Raw genomic sequence first — 18,555 nt, 5'->3', positions numbered from 1 at the left:
TGGGATTGCAGGGCTTGTTGCCCTACCTTGCTGGGGCACCTCGACAGCTCCTTTGGGGACCAACATCTCCCTTTATTTTTAATTTCCTTTTTAGATGGGACAGGGTGCTTTTTTGCTTGTAACATAATTATTGTCTGTGTAGGCTTGTCTACTTCTAGGGTGTTAATGTTATTTGCATCATTTGCTCCTCCTAGGGGACAGGTAGAAATTGGTTCTTGAGTAGTCATACTCTCCATTGCTTTTGCACAAACCAGCCTCTTGCTTGGGGCCTGGACTATATTACACCTCTTGTTTTTTGAGAAAAAACACTTAAACAAATAGTCAGGATAAGCAAGATCAGTCCTTTTCTTTCTTTTGGGTTTACCGTTCCGCCCCCCTCTTTGCCGGTTTCACATGGTGGCTCTAGTTTGTATCATTCAAAATTTGTCGGTCGTGGCTCTCTAGGGAACTCGACATTTAGTTTGAGCTTTCCACAGCAGGTCCTCCTGGCATAGCCTTGCTATCCTCCATGACAGGAGTGGAACTGGCTTCTCTTCTTTGGCTCCTGAGGGCATTAGCAAGACTGTCAGTAGTAGGCGGAATGTTGGTTCCTCTTTTTACTTCCAAAAGATTGCTTTTTGGTCTATCAGATTTCCAATCACACTTGAGTAATACATCTGTGATGCTTTGTCATTGATATTAGCCGGTTTGTGGGTGTTCAAATTTCCTGTCACAGTTCAAAATTCTGTCTGTGAGGTGTTGTGTTTCCTACCCTCATGCATGAGGGCATGAAAAACCAAAGTTAATATTTTCTCTAAATGGTCAGACCCACCTTAGGGTCTTCTCAAGGAGTGAAAGAATTGAAGATAAAATGATATTAAGGACATTCATTGCTTTAGAGTTTAAAAAAGCCTTGTGCAGCCTCCAAGTTGATCAATGTACTTACAGAAGACTGGTTTCCAGAGATAATTTGGAAGATTGAATCATCGAAATGGGAGCTCTCTGTGGAGGCTCTGCTGCTCTCTTCTGTGGGGATTCCCATCTCATCCTCTACCTCTGCCTGCGCATCCACAGTATTGTGTAGGATGGTAATTAGATCATCAAGGTTTCGGGCCCCAAGTGCGCACCTTCAATGGCACTGTGGCATTCGTTGACACATCAGGCAGAGTATAGTCCAAAAAACATTAAGAACTCGTTACTAGAAGTATTATCTTCCAGCAGGTCCATTGGAGCTGCAGAGCTTTGGGGTATTACCTCCTGTGTGAGGCATGGCAGTACCCCAGTGGATGGGGGGGGGGTGATATCTTTCCTTAGCTTTTCTGCCTGCACAGCTAACTTGTTGATTGGCAGCAGAGCCCCTAGACCTTGTGTACCATTCATTCTTCCTTCCATTGCATCATAAGGCCTGGGTTTAGATTTCTCATCATGAGCCAGTGACTGAGCATTTAGCCCGCTCCAGGCAACAATCCCATCCTCAGGCTTATACTCAGGAGCCCCCTCCTTACGAGTTTCATTCCATTTACCAGGCTTTTCTGCACTAATAATAGCCTGCTCACCTTTAAGAGTGGGCTCCCCCAGCATTATTGATGTGCCCCGCTGGTTGTTCTTTGTAGTCTCCTGGCTCACCACTCTTCTAGCAGCAGACGTATTCTTAATTTCTTTCTTGATCTTTTGATAGAAACTTGTAATCAGCTTTAAGGTGGGTCTGCCCCAGGGTCTATTCATAATAGCACCATTCAAAGGGGAGGTAGATTGTAATTGTGATTTTAGTTGGGATTCTACCTCAGCAGGCTCTATTTTCAGGATCACAGTTGCAGGATCCGATGCACTGGTGTTCGCCCTTTGTATGCTTTCCTTCCACTTTGGGTATGTTGTGAGTAACTTATAAAAAACTCTTAGTGAGTGCCCTGGAACTACCTGTTTGGTATGTCTGATTGACATTCAGACAAAACTGGCACAGAGTTCTTGTTAAAAATGTTAGAAATGTTGACTGCCAGAAAAAACCTTGATAGTACTGCCCAGGGACTCGCGCCTGCGTTTCAAAGTTCCTTAAATTAGGGCGATCCTTCAGGTAAAGCCGCTCTTTCTGTTTTTTTGTGCTCTGAGGCTCTTCATGAGGAAACTAAGGAGACCATTGGAACCCGAGCTTGAACAAAGGTATTTGAATATAACAGACCTCGCAGGCAGGGAGAAGCAGGGCAACAAGCCGGACTGCAACCTAGAGTGGCCGCTTCCGTTACTCACAGCTACTTCCCGTTTAGCTGCAGCAGCCCTAATGGAAGCAGTGCTAGGAAGTAGCCAACATAATTAGCCACCTATCGCCTGTCTAGAAAAGTCCAGTTCTTGATACAGGCTGCGTACCCTCCAGAGGACTATCTTTAAATTGCTCTGGGCTTACAGGCATTTAATAAATCCTTCACTCACAGCCGCTCGGAGCACCTGCCCATACCCTCCAATCAGGAACTCACCACCTGCTGCTCCCGGTTATCTTTATGAATCTTTCCTTGGGGCCTGGGGGGAAGCAGCTGACTCTCCAGTACCCATGGGCCCTTCCAGCCAGGTTTTCTCATTGTCTCAGCTTTTAGGTTGGGCAGGCGGGAAAGGAGAAAATAGACAGCTTGGCACTGCGCTCTGTTGGATATGGGGCAGGGAAAAAATGGTGGCTAACAACAGCCAGAACCTGCTTATTCAACTAGGAGCACAAGCAGGCCTGGCTCCAGGAATTTATATTTTGGTGACCCAAGGGTGCATTCGGGTGGGCCACTGCGGGCCCGATAAGTCTCTTATATGATTAGAGAGGCCTGCTTCAGGGCCCTCTTTTATCTCCTTAGTCATACAAATCCCAGTAAAACACACTCTTTTCCGAAACTCTTTCTAAATCTTATCACTCTCAGAAAGTGTTTTTTCCCATGTAATGTCTCTTTGATGGGAAGAGGAGGTTTCTGAGGTGGGAGAATCAGGCAAGTGACACTTCTCAGGCACCCATTGCGCAAGCATTCAGGAAGAATCCATCTTCATACTTACCTATACCTGACCGTGAACTCTTCAGAGCACTCATTTCCAGGTCTGATTATCCACTTTTCTACCACCCCTCTCAGGTGCACCTCATCACACGGCCGACCTTGGCCCCAGCCCCATATCAGCCACCATCCAGCTCCACTTACATTCTTCCAGTAAAAAACATTAGTAAAATCACCTTCAAACTTAAAACATTGAATATAGCAGTAAATATAATGAGCACACACTCTAAAACTATGTTCCACAGTTGCCCTAATTGTCCTGACTGCTAATTAAATTATCAAACACTGAAAGGCGATGCCTGGGCCGGCTTTAGCGCTGGTGTGAAAGTCTTTTTTGGCACCCCACCAATGATCTCTTTCTCCGGAGACAACTTTGCTACCACCCTCCAACAGTGCCCTTCAAACTCCTTAGCCTCTCCCCTCAGGCTTCCTCACTACCACCCTCATCCCTCCATAGCTCCCCCCCAATGACCTCCTCCTTGGATTCCCTCACTGCCACCCTCCAAAAGTGCCCATCATCTCTTCATAGACCCTACACTCATGAACTCCTTCTCGGATTCCCTCAATTCCATCCTCCAACAGTGCCCCTCATCTCTCCATAGCCCTTCACCCTCAAGACCTCCTCCTCGGATTCCCTCACTGCAACGCTCCACTAGTACTCTTCATATCTCTAAGCCCCTCCGTCTCATGACCTCCTCCTTAGAATTCCTCACTATCACCCTCCACCAGTGCCCCTCATCTCTCTGTGCCTAACTTCCTCATGACCTCCTCCTCGGATATCCTCACTGGCACCTTCCATCAGTCCCCCTCATTATTCCATAGCCCTTCCCCCTATTGACCTCCTCCTCAGATTCCCTCACTGCCACCCTCCACCGGTGCCCCTCATCTTCACGTATACCCTCTCACATATGCATTTCATTTGGTGTATAGCGCTACTCATACCAGTGTAGGGTGTCACAGTACTTTACATCACACACACATTATTCAGAGACAATGAATCATACAAGTATGTAAATATATCTACAGGGAATGTCACACAAGCCAATATACATAAGCCAATGAGGATTACAAGGTGTAGGAATCATATATCATCCATACAGGTGGGCAGAATATTTTAAGAGGGTTTGACCTGGACAAGCACAAACTTTAGATAGCAATCCAGTGCTTGGGGGTTACTGTTAAAAATGTATATCTGCCCAAACAAATTTTTTTTTAGCAACATTAGAATAATGAAAGTTTGGGGAAGTTCTAACTATACAATTCAAGTTTACATGAAGCTTTTTGATGACAGTTCATATGTCACTTGCTTATTTAAGGATTTTAACTTCTGAACTGCATATAACAAAAGGAACTTTGTGACAAAGGCAGTAACCCACTGAGCTATTCACATAAAATACAGGTAATCTGCATTTCAAAACTATCAACAGACAAATGATTGCTCTCCAGCAGGATCCTAAATCACCAGAGTTATCTGGACATTTTGTATTGTCTTGCATCAGTGGCAGAACCGACCTTGATAATGATACAAAATGTTTAAATGAAGCATACACGAAGTATGTGTCTTACTGGGCCTTCCCTGATTCTAAAAACTCTATGTCACAGCCCGCTCTTACAAGCAGCTGCAGGGGCCAGGAAAGTTGAATCAGGATAAACAAACTTATTTTCTCTAGTGTGGAATAGCAAAGGAGATATCAATGAGGCAGGGCCATAGGCAAAGGTTAGCGTGGCAAAGAAATGATTTGTCCCTTTCGCATTGCCCCTATTTTACCTTCACAAGTGGGCGGGTATTCAACCCACCTTTTTAAAAGGAAATGCGTGATTGGGGGTGCCTGTGAGGAAGAGCCCAGGCCCAATCACACAACTCCCAGGACAGGAAGAAAAACAACGTTAGGAGGAACGTTTTAAATTAAAGTGACTATTTTATATCGGCCTTCATGCTGTCACTGCGAGGGTCAAGGCTCATGTTTGGGTGGGCCAGGCTCATGTTTGGGTGGGACTGGCCTACCTGGCCCACCCTTAGAACAGGGTCTGGGCACAAGCTGGTCCTCAAGCCCCCTCCGCCCCCCATGGTTCCGAATCTCTACCCCAGCAGCATCTGCATCTCCTCATGGTGTCTGCGTCCTCCGTTCCGCACCTCCCTACTAGCAGCACCTGCATCTCCCCTCACCCTCTGCTTTATTTAATTACTGTGTGAAGATGGGAACCTGACAGTGCAATAAAGTTGATGTGCAGATGTCTTTGGATAACTTTTCTGGCTAAGTAAGTGAAGACATCACTACAGCGGTACACGGTTACTCCGAATCTTTTTTTCCCATTACTCTGCGAGGTCATTGACCCCGCATACCTAACTCCGCATTTTTTCACAACGCATGCGCATTTACCACGCATGCCTTTACAACGAATTACGTGGAACCACGAGGATGAGAGAGGTAAGGGGGTTTGGGCTAATTTTTTAGGGGTGGGGTGTCGTGCTGGGGTAGTAATTGTGTAGTGTAGTGTAGTGTAGTGTTAGTGTAGTGTAGAGTTGTGGTGGTTTTGTCATGTAGGGTCATGCTGGGGGTAGTGTTATAGGGTTTAGGGTAGTGTTGTAGTGTTTGTGTAGAGTAGGGTCATGCAGGGGTAGTGTTTTAGGGTTTAGGGAAGTGTTGTAGTGTTTGTGTAGTGTAGGGTCATGTTGGGGGTAGTGTTTTAGGGTTTAGGGTAGTGTTGTAGTGTTTGTGTAGTGTAGGGTCAAGCTGGGGGTAGTGTTTTAGGGTTTAGGGTAGTGTTGTGGTGGTTGTGTAGTGTAGGGTCGTGCTGGGGGTAGAGTTATAGGGTTTATGGTAGTGGTGTAGTGATTGTGTAGTGTAGGGTCATGCTGGGGGTAGTGTTTTAGGGTTTATGGTAGTGTTGTAGTGTTTGTGTAGTGTAGGGTCATGCAGGGTGCAGTGTTTTAGGGTTTAGGGTAGTGTTGTAGTGTTTGTGTAGTGTCATGCAGGGGGTAGTGCTTTAGGTTTTAGGGTCGTGTTTGTGTAGTGTATGTGTAGTGTAGGGTAGTGTTTTAGGGGTTAGGGTAGTGTTGTGGGTGTAGTGTAGGGTAGTCTTTTTGTAGTATGGAGTAGTTTTTTAGGGTTTATGGTAGTGTTTGTGTAGTGGAGGGTAGTGTATGTGTAATGTAGGGTAGTGTTTTAGGGTTTAGGGTAGTGTTGGTGTAGTGTAGGGTAGGGTAGTGTTTGTGTAGTGTAGGTAGTGTTTTAGGATTTAGGGTAGTTTTAGCGTAGTGTAAGGTAGTGTATGGTAGTGGGTAGTGTTTTGGTGTTGGTGTAGTGTAGGGTAGTGTTTGTGTAGTGTAGGTTATTGTTTTTTTGCAGGGTACTCACTTACCTTTAAAACTTTTACAATGAGTATACCTTTAACCTGCATACCTTTGCGTTGTAAAGGCACGCGTGGTAAAGGCATATTCATTGTAAAAGTTTGCGTTGTGTTAATTTGAGGAGTGATAGTATTTGCGGAATTATTTTTGCGGAGTGATGGTATGCTGGGTATTTGTATGCGGAAAAACGACACACATTCACTGCATTAGCAGGTAGTTGCCCGAAGGCGCTCATCTAGCAGCTCCTGGAAGTTGATAGCGATCTCTGCAGTGGAATTCTCCTAATGTGCCTGATCTTCCTTCTCACATTTGTTATGCTAAGGGCCACTGAGATTATGAGGGAGGCGAACAAATTATGTGGTTGAGTTAACTAATTTATGCATCAAGAAAAGGCAAATTATGCGTCATAAATTGTCAATGTTTGTGTCACTGTTACTTCACTTTTTTGTCCTTTTTACAATGTTAACTGACTGGGCAGAGGCTGCACCACATTCTTATCAGTTTAGCAACTGAATGCGGCTATCAGGAAAAGAAAGGTGACCTGTCACTGTGTGGTAATGGGACTATTTCTAAACCGCAACGTGTTTGTAGTAATTTTTGATCCATTTAAGCTACAAGAACTTTTTTGTTAAAATCTACACATTTTGTAGAAGATGATGGATTATATGGGAAGTGTGCTAAATCAATAATTAGGTGGAAAACACCAATGCTGCAGAATCTCATAATTCCAGTGGCCCTGGGTATGCTCTTGCTATGTAGTTGCAATGGGATTAAAAAGAGGTCAAGAAAATGTGTCTGTTGGACTTTCTGACTGTCCTTGAAGCAGGCACAATACTCGACAAAGACTCTGGGTAAGGATCCTAAAACAAACTGATCGAACTGGAGCCAGTTATGAACAGTGGCACTGGCTCAAAGCATACCCGAGAACCTGTTTATTTGCACTGTCTAAAGTACATACATATAACTCTGGATTTCTCTGATTTAATGGACAAAATGCAAACAGTGCAGTTGGGAAATAGTGAACATTGACTGCAGTGCATGCTTTAACTCAGAGAACATCTGAGGTATGCACTTTAGCCAGTGCAAGCATGTAAAAGCTGGAGCTCAGCTCTGAGCTCAGTCAGCCCAAAAATTTTTTCGATCTCATCAAGACTCCGAGCTGCTCTCCCCCATCCTCCGAGGTGGAGGATTCTACTAAGAGAGCAGCGGATTTCGCTATTTTCTTCGATGAAAAAGTGAAATCACTTGTGGATCAGGTCGCTCATCCTACACCTCCAGAGGAGCGCAAATCCTTAGCCATTTGGCAGAGCTTTGACCCCATCTCTGAAGATGCCCTTCTCAAGTGCATACGCGAAACAAAGCCCTCCAACCATTCTCTTGACCCTATCCCCAGTGCCATTGCCTTGGACTTCTATACCCATTCCCTTTCCTATTGGACCACTCTGATCAACCTCTCCCTCTGGCAAGGCTCCCTTCCTGTCTCCTTCAAAACTGGGCAGGTCACCCCTCTGCTTAAAAAGCCCACTGCTGATGCGAAGGACCTCAACAACTTCCGCCCAATCACTAACCTTCCCTTCCTTGCGAAGATCACAGAAAGATGTGTAGCAAAACAACTCTCTCATCATATCAAGGACAATGATCTTCTTGACAATTGCCAGTGTGGCTTCATCCAAAACTGCAGCACTGAAACAGCCCTACTGCAAGTGGTTGATGACGCGCTGAGGATACTCGATTCGGGGGGGTCCTGTCTTCTAATTCTCCTTGACCTTTCTGCAGCCTTTGACACTGTCAATCACAACACCCTCCTCAATATCCGTCAACAGAGAATGGGCATGGAGGGCACTGTGCTTAAATGGCTTGCATCCTTCCTCTCTGACAGATCCCAAATGATCAAAATAGCGAACAGTCTTTCTTCTCCTGTGGCGGTAGGTCAGGGTGTTCCTCAAGGCTCTACTTGCACCCAAATTGTTCAATCTCTACTTAGAACCACTGGGAAACCTCCTAAGCAAATCCGGGATTCACTATCATCTCTATGCAGACAACACTCAACTCTACCTCAAGGTTGCCTCCACTCATGATCTCTCCTTCCTAAGCTCTACTCTGGACTCCATCCAAAACTGGATGTCAACTCATCAACTGATTCTGAATCCCTCCAAAACTGAATTCCTCCTCTTTTCCTCCTCACTCTCTCCCCCGGTCCAATCATGGATGGATCAGATGAATCTACTAAACAATAAACCCATCATTGTCGACAGCGCAAAATCCCTTGGAGTCATTCTAGACAAAAAACTCAATCTAACTCCCCACATCAATTCTATTGCTAAATCTGCTCGTTACCAACTGCGCCTTCTTTGGGGAATCCGAAGCTTCTTCCCGGAGCAGGACCTTATAACCCTGGTGCAATCGCTGGTCCTCTCCAGACTTGACTACTGCAATTCTCTTCTTACTGGCCTCCCCAAATCTCACCTGTCCCCACTTAAGTCTGTTTTCCATTCTGCAGCTCGCTTCATTTATGGGGCCAAAAGAAGCGATCACATCACACCGATGTTATCCACCCTCCGCTGGCTTCCTTTCGAGGCTAGAGCTATCTACAAGACCGCTTGTATCACCCACAAAGCCTTGCACTCCTCCTCTCCTTGCTACCTGGTGAATAAACTGAAACTCTCTGGAGGCTCCAGACCTTCACGCAATGCGGAGAATCTACTACTTGAACCTCCCACTTTCAAGATGGAGAGAACAATGGCCCAATCCTTTTCAGGCAACTCAGTGAGAATCTGGAACTCCCTTCCGCCTCAGCTCCGGACCACCGCCTCCTCCCAGGCCTTCAAAAGGGACCTCAAAGTTCTCCTCCTCCAGAGACACCTCCAAAAGTAATTCACGTCCTCTTGTTATTTGGAGGAAGGCTTCCCACTACTGATAATTTCCACGACCATGGAAGTGCCTTCCCAGTGTATTCCTGGGGTTGGAGTGTCTGCCTCTTTGGAGTATTTTCCATGTACTTGTGTTTTGTGCCCTTTTGTAACATGCACACACCACTTTGCCCTTGTAACACACGATTTGCGACCTCTCACATGTTTTTACCTTTGATACTGGCACAAGTGCCACCTCTGCCTACATAACACTTGTTCTTGTGCCGGAGTGTCTAGCACCTTTTGCAGTATTATACCCCAAATGATACTTTGTTTTCTATTGTAACTGCACACTTGTCACTTTTCCTCCTGTGCACTTTTTACTACCTCATGTATTTTTGGCTGCTCACAATTTTTACTACCTCATGTATTTTGTTTGCTCACAATTGTCACTATTACCTTTACTACCTCATGTATTTTTAGTTGCTCACAATTTTTACTACCTCATGTATTTTGTTTGCTCACAAATGTCACTATTACCTTATGTAACGTAACGTATGCTTTTGCAATCTGTTCTTTTGTAATGTTTCTCATTATGTTTCATTTCTGTTCCTTTTGTGAAGCGCTCTGACACCTTCGGGTAAAGTCCGTGCTATATAAAAATGCATAAATAAATAAAATAAATAAATAAATAAATAAATCAGCGCACTTGTCTGTGACCGGATCACAAAACATTTTGTCTGGCACTATGTCATATCCTTGGTAATAAGTTAAGGTAGGCCTTGCTCCAAACACCTTTTAACAGAGTTTTATGAAAACATGTTGTGTGACATTTTGTTTTGGTGCTGAGTGGTTTTTTGTGCTGTTTTGTATTTGTGCTGCATCATTGTAATACATTTTTGTTGTGCTATATCCTAGATGTTTTGCGTTGCTTTGACTGCTTTGCTTCGATGTGCTCTGTAATGGTTTTTGTTGTTGTTCCCATTTTCCTTCAAGAAGGCATATAGGAGCTCAGTCAAAAGAGGACAAAACAGGCAACCAAGATACCCTCTCCCTATTCACCAGAAGAGATAATGGCAAGGGAGAGACTCTAGCCATAGTTCCCTCTGAGCAAGCTCCATGACCTCTTCAGGAGGTCTTGGAGCTTTGAGGTGAGTGTTTGAGGTGAGTCTTAGGAGTCATCTGTTTAGAACTTCACATCCTGACTCCCTTCTCAGGCTCTTTGCTATTGATGTATTAATCATAGGACTGATTTCTAATTTTTTCAGGTATTAACTCCATCTAATATCTAATCACTAGAATTTTACCAATCTTCCCAAATCTCCCAAACATTTAGGGGCATATTCACAAGGGGCTATCGCCGAATCAACTGCACTTTATTGCAGCCAAAGTCATGATAAATTTACCCGACCATTCACAAGCTGGTGCTAACGGCCCACAGCACCTCTTTTCCCACGATAGCAGCCGCAAAAAAGAGGACCCCCCCCAAACTATCGCTAATGAGATGCAGAGTAGGCGTTCCCATGACAAAAGCCACAACAATACCACACCTCAACATTCACCATGATTAGGCAGTTCGGCGATAAGAACACAAAACACGCAATAAGGCGCATTAGAAGCAGGAACTTTACACTTGCTCTGACCTGGTGTAAAGTCAGCCGGCAGCCTGCACCATAATAGGGAGCCCAGCCAGAGCCTCACCAGAAGAACAACAGATGCCATGGGCTAGTGATTATGCCCACCGGACACTCAGAAGGGCCACAACCCCCCCCCACCGGCCACCCCAGGCAAAGACATGCTACTCCAGCTACACCTAAACATGTACCAAATATTCCGCCTGATGTTGCAGAATTACAACTGGTGACATGCATGTGTTGGCACAGAAATGACCATGACACATTTACGATTGAAGCAAATAATTAAACTTTATTGACACAACACAGAAATCCCATTAAGACACATGGCGGCTCCCCTAGACATATTCCGTAGGTCACAGCCTGCAAGACAAAACACAGAGACAGAGAGAGAGAGCGAAGGAGAGAGAGAGAAGAAGAGAGGGGGAGAGAGAGAGAAAAGGAGAGGGGGGAGAGAGAGAGAAGATGGGGGAGAGAGAGAGAGAGAGAGAGAGAGCAAGAGAGAGAAGAAGAAAGGGGGAGAGAGAGAGAGAGAGAGAGAAGAAGAGAGGGGGAGAGAGAGTGAGGGAAGAAGAGAGGGGGAGAGAGAGAGAAGAAGAGAGGGGGAGGGGCAGAAAGAGAGAGAGAGAGAGAAGAATAGAGGGACAGAGGGAGAGTGAAGGAGGGAGAGAGAAGAAGAGAGGGGAGAGAGAGAGAGAAGAAGAGAGGGAGAGAGAGAGAGAGAGAGAGAGATAGAGAGAGAGAGAGAGAGAGAGAGAGACGAACTTGCACACCCAGCCCACACTGATCACCTGCTGCCACCGGTGTGTCTCCAACCACTTGCCGGTACGTAGAGTAGCACACTAGGCCCCACATCTGAGACAGCGCCGTCATCTAAAACAAAGTCAAGAGACATGACTGGCACAGTACACACACTTGCACAAGACACCATCGCCCGCCCCCTCATGCACACCCAAGCAGAGGTATCCCAGCCCCTCCCGCCGCCCATCGGAGCATGCCCGCCCATGCACACATGGGCCTCACTGCTCACCTTCCGCCATGGGCATGTAGACTGTAGGTCCCACCATGTGCCACTGCAAGCTACAAGTCCGGGGCCCGCAGACATGGCACCCTCCGCACCATGCATCCACGCTGCGCTGGCCACCAGTTAACACGTCTTGTGCCGGGACCATATTACACCGTGGCATGAACCAGGGCACCTGGCAACATCGTAGCCTGCACAGCCACTCAGCCCAATGGGTGCCACTAACTCTGTGACCCCAGAAGTGGGGCCACGTTGCGCGGCCTACACTGCGGTCCAGCAAGGCATACAATCCTGGGCGGTCCGGACCGCCAGGATGGGCCAACATCGCAGGCTGCACACACGCTCAGCAGATCAAGGTGCCTTTTTTCAGGGGCATACCAGAACCTTTTGCCTTCCTCCTGTATTTTTCTGACCTGTTATTGGCTGTTTTATGACTCTGGGCACTTTACCACTGCTGATCAGTGCTAAAGTGCATATGCTCTCTCCCTATGGAAAATGGTTGTATGGATTAGTGACTCCATGATTGGCTGGTTTGGTTTACCTGTCAGACCCGAATACAGCGCACCAGGAGTGCCCAGGGCTTGTAAAGCAAATACTGCTGGTGGGCTTGCAGCACTGGTTGTGCGACCCACAGAAGCAGCCTTAAGTATGTCTAAGGCTTGCCATTACAGAGCCTGTGTGCAGTCTGGCACTGCCATGCTGACTGGGCAAGTACACCCACTTGCCAGTCCCTAAACCTTCGCTTTTCTTCATATCAGTCACCCTTACGGTAGGCCCAAGGACAGGGTGCATTGTAGGTAAAATGTAGGACAAGCCCTGATGTGTGTGGCATGTCCTAATAGTGAATTACAGGCTTTTCCGTTTTTCACTATTGCTAGGCTACCTATTCCCCATAGGCCAGAATGGGCAGTTTGATTATTACATCTTATAATCCTAACTGACTCAGCGAACTAGGTAGAAATTCAAGTTTGGTATGCCTGAACTCAGAATGATGAAATACATCTTTTAGTGAAGTTGGTTTTAACATTTTATTTGGAAAATACCACTTTTAGAAAGTAGGTATTTTCTTGTCTAACTATCCAAGCCTGCCTCTGCTAGATTGTGTATTCCTTGTCTGGAGTTTGAGTGACAGGCGCTGGGGAATTTCAGGAGACAGGGTGATTCAGCCCAGGGCTGAATAGAGAGATCTACATGCAGATGGGTGTGAGGAGTTGCACATGGGACCTGAATAAGGCTGTGGCTTCCCTCCACAATGCTGGCTCTACCTCCTGTGGTGCATTTGATGTCCCTGCCCTGCACTGTGAAAGGAAAGAAGGAGTCATATAAACAGAGTGCTCCAGGACTGCCCAGAACTGGTTTGGACTAGGCAAAGGCCTCTCTGCCTTCAGAGATCTAAGAGAAACTGTGTATAAAAAGGGGGACCCAGACCCCAGAACTTTAGGTCACTTTGGACAACAAGAAGAAACATTTGCTGAGGAGTGTAACTAGAGAGACTGAGGAGAGACTAACCCTAAGCTGAAGTGCTGCTTGGGGGATTGGCCTGCAGTGGTTACCTGACTGCCAAAGAAAGGAGAGAACTTTGTGTACTTTCATCAACTTGTAAGGATCTCAAAGGGCTTGAGAAAAGAGCTTGCCTCTTGCTGAAGTCTCAGGGACAACAGACTTCACCCACCAGCTCCCCAAGAATTCTTTGGAAGTGCCTGCAGTTGTGTGGGACTTTTTGAGGAATTGCGCATCGCAAGGAGCTGGAAGCACTACTCATGAACAAGAAGCATGATGCTGAACTGCCGCTCCATACCACGAGAGCACCTCACATCGCCGGAGAAGAGGATCAACATCACAGCAGACTCTTCCGCATCACCGGGAAGCGTGTCGCAGGGCCTGTTGCAGCCCCAAGAAACACTGAGTCATCGCAGGGCCCCCGAAGCACCTCGCAATGCCGGAGAAGAGGATCAACGTCACAGCAGATGCCGTCGCATCCCCGGGAAGCGTGTCGCAGGGCCTTTCGCGGCTCACATCATTGTCAACACCCCTCACATTGTCGGAGAAGAGGATCGACGTCGCAGCATATGCCGCCGCATCATCGAGAAACGTGCTGCAGGGCCTGTCGCGGTCTGCATCCTTTCGCACCAGGAAGAAGACAATATCTTTATTTCTTTGCACCAAAACTTCATTGCATCACGGCATGGTGAGCCGCATTGCCACGGAAGCGCAGTAAGAAACTGACGCATCACCATCCCCTACGCAGCAGTAGGGAACCGATGCATATTTAAAAAAAAATTAAATATTTTTGAATAAATAAATTCTCCTTGTGGTTGTGTGGGCTAGTTGAATGAATGAGTAGAACTGTGTCCTCCTGGCATTTAGGGAACACCCCTTTCATGTTCTTCTTTCCAGTATTCTCGCCCTGGCGGGTTGTTCCCCTCCTTGATATTAAGCCTTAGATTCAGGGCCTCTCTTCTGTTTTTCAATTTGGGAACCGATGCATCACCTTTCCTGCAACACTTTCGTTGTCTTGCTTTACGCATCTTAAGGTACATTGTCTCAAAGACTCACATTTTAAGATCTAAAGAGAACTAAGCTAATTCTGCCATTTTAAGTACAGTATTGTGGATTTTTGTTGTTTGTGTTAAATCTATATAAAAGAATACTTATTTTTAATATACAACTTGTGTGGTGTCCATCTGTAGTGTTGTCACTGGGTTATTGTATGTGTTCAAAAATTATTTACACACTGCCTCTGAGATAAGCCTGTCTGCTTGTGCCAAGCTACCAAGGGGGTGAGCAGGGTTTATTTTATGAGTGTACCCCCTTACCCTGACTAGAGGCAAGGATTCCTATTGTCAAAGGTACCTACCTCTGCCAACTCGAGACCCCCAAATCTAACAGTGCCAATGACTCAGTGCACCCTAAGTCACCGTCTCATGGTGGGGGACCTGTGCCAGCCTCAATGCAGCATCTGCCACAAACCCAGTCCAACCCCACTCAACGTCCTGTGGAGGGGTGCCTGTGCAGGTCGCTCTGCAGTGACTGCTACAAACCCTGTCCAACCCCAGTTCGTGCCACATTGTGCTAGCCCATGCAGCTGCAACGCAGCGACTGCCACAAACCCTGTGCAAACCCAATCAGTGCCCCATGGTGATAGGCCTGTGCTGGCCGCAAGGCCTCGGGTCCGCCATCCAGTCAACACCAGCAGAGAGGTATGTTATGTTGTCAGCCCCTCATATTTGCAGGGTCGCATGGCCTGTGATGCCTGTGCTGGGTAGGTGTGGTGTGTGTTCAAACCTGACCTCAGGGAGTGGCTCTGACATGCTGACAACTAGACCAGTGACCTGCACAACACCAGCGAGTACGCCTGCAACGGGGAGCAACAAGGCCCCCCCTGGAAGCATGAGTGGAGTGGACTGGCCAGCCATACGCCGAAACAGGGCAGGGCTTGGGAAAAGGACTCGTGGGCACTGAGCACGGTTCAGTCCATGTCCGGCATAGAAAGTGGCTGTTGGTTGTGACCCTGTTGTGGTGTCCACAGGACTCCTGACACAAATTGCCATGTTACCCCCTCTGACTGCCATCACACAGGATGTGCATCATTGACACAAGGGAAATCACTGTCCCTACATTCATCCACACATACATACATGATTGAGGAAAGACATGACACAGCAGTGCGTCACTGGATGTTTATTGCACATCCAGTACTTTTCAGCAGCTGGAGTGGTACAGGGCAATGCCGAATACACCACACTGTCTGTGCCCGTGGAGGGCCAGCCAGAGTCCATCCATGGAAGACAAGCACTGCGGAAGAGGAGGGGTGCAGTCCGCAGTCTGGTCGCGTGTCATTGGTCATCAAACAGGATGTGGCGGTCCATGTTGCTGTCCAAGGTGAGTGCATTTGAGTGAATCGGGGGTCAGTGGAAGGTCATGAGGCCAGGTGTGGGCCCAACAAGGAACAGACCAGATGGCGTAAATGTATAAATGTATACTACTACGCCCTTCTGATCACAAGCCCATCCACGTCCTCGTCCCCGGATATGTGCCACGCCCCACCTGGGGGTGTTGCTGTACTGGCTGTGGCATTGTGTGGCACTGACACCTCAGGTGCTGGAGGTGGTCTTTCTGCCACACTGTGTGGCACTCTCACCTCAGGTGCCGGAGGTGGTCTTTCTGCCACACCGTGTGGCAATGCCACCTCAGGTGCCGGAGGTGGATTGTCGGCCACACTGTGTGGCACTGTGAAATGAAGAATTAAAGCAGGAATTGTAATTAAGTATTCTTTAATATTCGAAGTAAGTATGGGCGAATTTTGCGAATTCCCGATCTGCGAATTTGCGGGTTTGCGAATTTGCAATCTGCAAAATTCGCGAATTCGCACAAATTTTCGGATTTTTTTTTTGCGTGTTCGTGGGTGTTCGCGGGGAACTTTGCGTATTCGCGGGGCGCTTTGCGTGTTCGCGTTTTTTTTTTGCCTTGTTCATCACTGCCACCCTCTCGTTTTTTATGCCCTTCTGCCCTCTGTACCACTTGTTTTTGTGCCTTTCTGCCCTCTGCCCTACTCTTGTCTGTGCCCTTTTGCCCTCTGCCCCACTGGTTTCTGTGCCCTTCTGCCCTCTGCCTAACTCATGCCCTCTGTCCCACTTTGTGCCCTTCTGCCCTCAGCCATAAGTCCGCTTCAACAGGAAGCACTAATAGATAAAGTATAGCAGGTGCTTGAGTTGAAGGTCAAATTAAGTTACACAGTCATTAATCACCCCAAGTTTGGGGTGATTAATGATTGTGTAACTAATTTGAGATTCAACTCTAGCACCTGCTTTACTTTATCTATTAGTGCTTCCCGTTGAAGCTGACTTTTGTAACTATTTTAGAGGCTCTGGCAGCTTGCAGGCGCCATTCTAAAATAGTACAAAAACTCAGCTTGAACTTTTGACCCAATCCGTTCCGCTCGCGGATTTTGCGGGAAATTCGCGAATCTCGCGGATTGCGAATTTACCGAAAATACGCAAAATAAGCGAGCGGAACGGATTTTCCGCCCATGCTTAATTCGAAGAGCTCAATCATATGTCATCCAGTAAGTTCAACATCCAAGGAATAACTGTCCTTTACAAATGATGCACAGTATGATGACACATATAACATTCTACATTCTAATAATGACTTAAGCTTTCACATGCACAAGGGAAGAACTAAAGTACATTTAAGAAATGCAAACACAACACATTCCCCTTTTCCTAATAACAAAAAAACAAAATAAAACAAAAAGAACAATTAATAAAAATAACATTAAATACTAAATATAAAACATTGTAATGATACTTTTACTTGTTTCCACAATACAATATAAAGAACCTGTAATTGATAGGTTTGACCTATTATTAATAACGTAATCTTTAAGCCAAGAAGGTATCACCCTCTTCCTTGAGGATTGACGACACAAAATAGACTCTTCCCCCTCAGAAACAGATACCTCATCTTGTGGAACCATAATTGATCCCTCAGGAACATTACCAGATGAAACCACATTTCCGCCAGCTGATGGAACAACATTTTCCACTTCACTTACACTAGAAGGACAAATAACCTCCTTTGGGTTGACCATCAACTCATCTTCCTTAGAGGAACTTTCCACATCCAAATCCTCTGGTTTCCAAATAGTGTTAGAACTACAAGGTTTACACTTTGCAATCCTATTAATTTTCCATAACTTCCCATTATTAAGCTTCACAGAGTTCTTCAAAATCTCAACCACCTGAAAAGGCACTGAGAACTGGGAATTACCTTTTTGGACCTTAAAAGGCTTCTTAACTCGGATCCAATCTCCAACCTCAATCTGAACCTCTTTAGAACGATGCTTCAAATCATGAGACATTTTACTTTTATTGTGCACCTGTTCCATGCCTGCCTTAACCAACTCTGTAGACCATGGCTCCACATCACTAGAAAATAACCAAGCAGGAATAGGCTTAGAACGTGGATTCCTACCTTTCATTAACACAAATGGAGAAATACCTGTGGAATCATTAGTAGTGATCCGGTAATTCCAAACAACCTTCCCAATTTGAGTAGGCCAATCTAGATTATTACTTATTGACAACTGAATAGTATTCTTCAAAACACTATTAAATCTTTCAACAACACCATTTCCACTTGGATTATAAAGATTATAAAGTGATGTTGTTCTATGGTTAATACCCAATTTTTTAAAATACGCTTTTTGCCCTTAAAGATAAAAACTGAACTCCATTATCCGTGAGAATACAAGAAGGAATTCCTTCAGCTACAAAAGTCTCATCAAGAAAATAAAGAACTGAATCTGTGTCTGCCCTCTCAGCAACTTTAACAACAGGCCATTTAGAGAAAAGATCCATAAGAACAATTAAAAAATGATGATCTCAATCATGCTCCTGAATAGGACCCATTATGTCAACTGCTACGCATTCCCAAGGATTGTCAGAAAAGGAACTCTCTAACATCGGAGGACGAAAGGTACGTAAGGTCTTATCTGAAGAAGCACAAATAACGCAATTCCTCAAAACCTTCTCTGTTTGGGAATCACAACCAGGCCACCAAAATAAGTTTTAAAATAATGACTTAGATCTCACAATTCCTGGATGGCCCTCATGGCAGAGTTCAATAATTCCCTCACGTAATCCTATAGGAGACCTAACCTCCCAAAAAGGCCTAATAACATCATCCAACAAAT

This window comes from Lissotriton vulgaris, chromosome 2_1 (genome assembly GCF_964263255.1).
Source record: "Lissotriton vulgaris chromosome 2_1, aLisVul1.2, whole genome shotgun sequence".
Taxonomy (NCBI): Eukaryota; Metazoa; Chordata; class Amphibia; order Caudata; family Salamandridae; genus Lissotriton; species Lissotriton vulgaris.
The sequence above is the reverse complement of the archived record's forward strand: the minus strand, read 5'-3'. Positions refer to the sequence as shown.